General features: G+C 41.4%; 1 pseudogene; it reads right to left on the bottom strand.

The window, feature by feature from the left end:
- LOC112139215 overlaps nt 1-2,691 on the bottom strand; it is a 3,257-nt pseudogene extending 566 nt beyond the window's left edge.
- Between the last annotated feature and the right edge of the window lie 1,212 nt (nt 2,692-3,903).

Below are 3,903 nucleotides of genomic sequence, written 5' to 3'. Positions count from 1 at the left end.
TTTACACGTGCGCTGATGTGAAACCGATTAAAACACTCATCGTGGACCTGAAAGAGGTGGAAGTGGACCAGATCTCCTCCTCGGACCCTTCCCATGATGAAGCGGGTCACGTCCGGAACTTTCCAGATGTCCGTCTTCTCGTCGTATCCGGGCATGAGGTCATCTGATAACGTCTTGTTGCCGAAAGGCCAGAGCTGCTCTGGAGCCACAAAGTCTCCGGTGAGCTCCTGGTGTCCGCACTTCACCAGCAGGCCTCCGCCCATCCACCTTGGGCAGCGCGTCCAGGTCGTTGACCACCAGCCGGAAGTCGCTGGTCAGCAGAAACTGAGAGAGCGTTTTCTCCAGGCTGCTGGAGTCACACACGACCCGCCGGCCCCCCGGGGCTGTTATGGAGGAAGTGCAGGATGGACACGTAGTCCAGAGCCAGCCTCAGACAGATCTGCCACGTGTCATGAAACTGATGCTGCTCCTGAGCAAAAACCCCCTCCAGGTTCAGCAGAGAGCAGTGAAGGTGGTACTCCGTCACAAAGCTGTGGTCCTCTGCACAAAGGCCCACCAGCTGCACCACTGCCGTATCCTGCAAGGCCTGGAGCATACCCAGTCCATGCAGGAAGTCCTCCAAGTAATCCTGGGAGGTCAGTCTGCACAGCGCCACCTTTTGGCCGCTCCACTCTGCTAGATACACCTGCAGAGAGACGAGTGTTTTCAGAGTGAAATGATTCAAAAAAGGAGCCGACCGACATCGTCTGCTCACAAATGCACCGCCTCAGAAACTAGCTAAAACAAGAAAACAATCGTATTAGTGAAGACTCCTCTACTCACTGGTTATGTCCAAATCCCTCCCTAATCCCTAACCACTAAAAAACATATCTAGTGCCCTGGATTTTAATGCAATTCCAACACATGATGACAAACACGATGATTTCCTCAAGTAAACACTTAATGAATAAGACCATTTTACAAAGACTTCATGAATCCACTGTGTTCCAAACATGACGACTTGGATGACTTATTAAATAAAATAAATAAAAGTATCATTTTCATATGAAAAATTGCTCAAACCCAATGCATTGTGGTTTATATCTGCCAATCGAGTGAGAATCGATGCACACTGGTTTTCACAGAGACTTCTGGGAAATCTACTAAGGCACTGGATTTTGGAATTGTAGATTCAGAGACCCCGAAAAAATGGCAAACGCCCAAAATAGTTGATTGAGTAGTGAGGGAATTTGGACACAACCTTTGCCTTTTGAAATGTAAAATAAACATTTTCTTTTGAAGAAGATGATATAAAAAGGAAACATAAAAAAAAAGTTCAAACTAGAATTTTTGAAACAAAAAAGAAGAAATTTGGAAATATGGAAAAAACTGGTATTGACTGTATAAGAGAAATGGACTGAGTGAGTGTGAGATCACCCATAGAAAATGACTCACTTTAGGCTCCAACCAAATGAGGACAATCGACATTTCAGGATATGGACGTCGCCATGTTGGAACCAGAAATTGTTAGTAAGCAGTGATTGGTCCCAGCCAGTCTGTCATTGTTTCTCTGATAACCACTTTGACCAATCAGGAGAGAGCTTGTTATAAGGCCACACCCCTACCTCTGAAAGCAGGCTCAGGAGAATCTATCAAACGTTTTGAACTTTTAATACACGTGTGTCAAAGTCAAGGCCCGGGGGCCAGATCTGGCCCTCCAGATCATTTCATATTATTGTTATTAATGGCCCAATGTTATCTTGCGCTCATTTATAACTTGTTTGATTTTGACAAAATATATTTTTATGGAGAGTAAAATATTAAAAGTTATTTAAGGTTTAAGTTGATTTATTTTGGAATAATATTCCTGCCTTTTTATTATTCATTATGTTATAAAGTTACAGTTTTAAGGTTTTAAAATTTGGAATTATACTAGCTTTTTGGACTATTTGGGCATTTACTAAGATTTTTTAGGCTATTTTTCAGTTTAGCTAATATTTACACACTAGCTGTTTGACTAATTCCATTTTTTTAATCTATTTTGAAGATAAGCTATTTTTTCAGCTGCATTTTAACTTTTTTGGCTAACCTAAGTTTTTTTTTTGTTTTTTAGGCTAATTTAGCAAAACAAATCAAAAGATGATCAGAGAGGGACTTTAAACCTTTGACATGATTTCAGGGGAGTCTGTACCTTCAGCAGTTGAGGATCAACCCCTTTCATTTTGGGTTCAGGAACAGGAGGGAGGAGAACCACCATCAACCTGGAGAAATAAAGGAAATCATAACCAAACATTACCTTCTCAAACAACATGCTGAAACAAACACACACCGTGAGGCAGAAAAACAAACGTTTTCCAAACACTCACTTCTCCTGCTGAGATATGATGACTAACATCAGGATGGCCACCAAACACAAGGCTCCCATGACCAGCAAAGCCACCACTGGGAATCTCCACACTAGTTGAGAAAAAGTGAGCACATTTGACCCACATTCAAGATATACATCAATCAAAACATTTTTCAGAAATCTTTTATCCTCCACAGTAAAACCAACTTCTCCAAAAATGACTCAGACATTCTTAAATGCAGAAAAATGATCTTTAATACAGAAAGAATGCAAATTAATAAGTAAATGTACTTCAGTTTTGGATGTTTTTCAGTGTTGTCATTTGTTTTTAACCTTGATAGAAAATGTTAGACAGATGGATTCACATTAAATTGAAAACCAATTTAACCAGATGAGAAAAGAAGTGTTGTTTCTATTGACTGTATATGAGAACTGGACTGAGTGACTCCTCCCCCGGCAGTCTAAACAGGAAGTATCCGGTGACTCCTAGAAGCCAACATCTCATCTCATAAACTAAACTTGTTTCTCTAGAGAAATAAACAGCTGTTACTCAGTCATTCTATTTGTCGTTGTGTCTATTTCTCATTTAGGTGCCAGACTGCAGATACAGAATTTCCTCTGGATGATAATTATCCTGCGCGATTATCAGGATATTTTCACGCTGAAAATTCTGTATGCAGTCTGGCAATTCAATTCAATTCAATTCAGTTCAATTCAATTTTGTTTATATAGCTCAAAATCACAAAGGAAATTTGCCTCATTGGGCTTCATGCAGGTAATTTTACAGATGCAGAAAATCAGTCATAAAATATATACAATAGTTAAAAATTAACAGACTAAATAAACTGGTTATCCCTGCCCTTACACCCTCCCTCCCGGTAAGGAAAAACTCCTAAAAAACCTGGTCAGGAAAAAAGAAGAAACCTTAGGGATTCCCACATGAAGGAGAGATCCTATCCCAGGACGGACAGACGATACCAGAACTATTAAAGAAAAATTAGCTTCTACAACTACGAATCTAAGAGTTCATTCAGATAGAGCTGAGGAACGAGTGATGATGAAGTCCATAGTCAAGATGAAGCAGAAGTGCAGTCCACGACCAGGAGCAGGAGGACAGACGACCCAGCAGGAATCACTCTCACTCAGAGATGCAGGATGGTGTCGGGGGCGTGGTCCACGGCCAAGAGTGGGAGCGTGGGCGATCCACCTGGGATCTGAAATCTCTCCCGCTCCCCAGAGGAGAGTGGGAAAGAAGAACAACATGTGAATGGAACTGCACCAACAAAAGCATGGAGAACTAAATACAATAAATAATAAAGAATAGAAGAGAGGAGAAGGAGATGAGAATAGAGAACAGAACCCCAGAGCAGATCTGAATAATAACCATGATAGAAAATCTAAATTTATAGTTAAACAAGGGCTGTCAGATTTGTCGCGTTAAAAACGCGTAAACTTGACATGTGCGTGACGCCCACAATTTTTTTGACGCATTAATCGCGGATTTTCTCATACATGCCTTTCCATACCGCGCGCGGGCGTCCCTCATCGCCCTCTAACTCACCGGCTGCTCTCACTAG

Source organism: Oryzias melastigma, linkage group LG12 (assembly GCF_002922805.2).
Source record: "Oryzias melastigma strain HK-1 linkage group LG12, ASM292280v2, whole genome shotgun sequence".
NCBI classification, from domain to species: Eukaryota; Metazoa; Chordata; class Actinopteri; order Beloniformes; family Adrianichthyidae; genus Oryzias; species Oryzias melastigma.
This window is presented reverse-complemented; position numbering and strand designations above follow the sequence as displayed.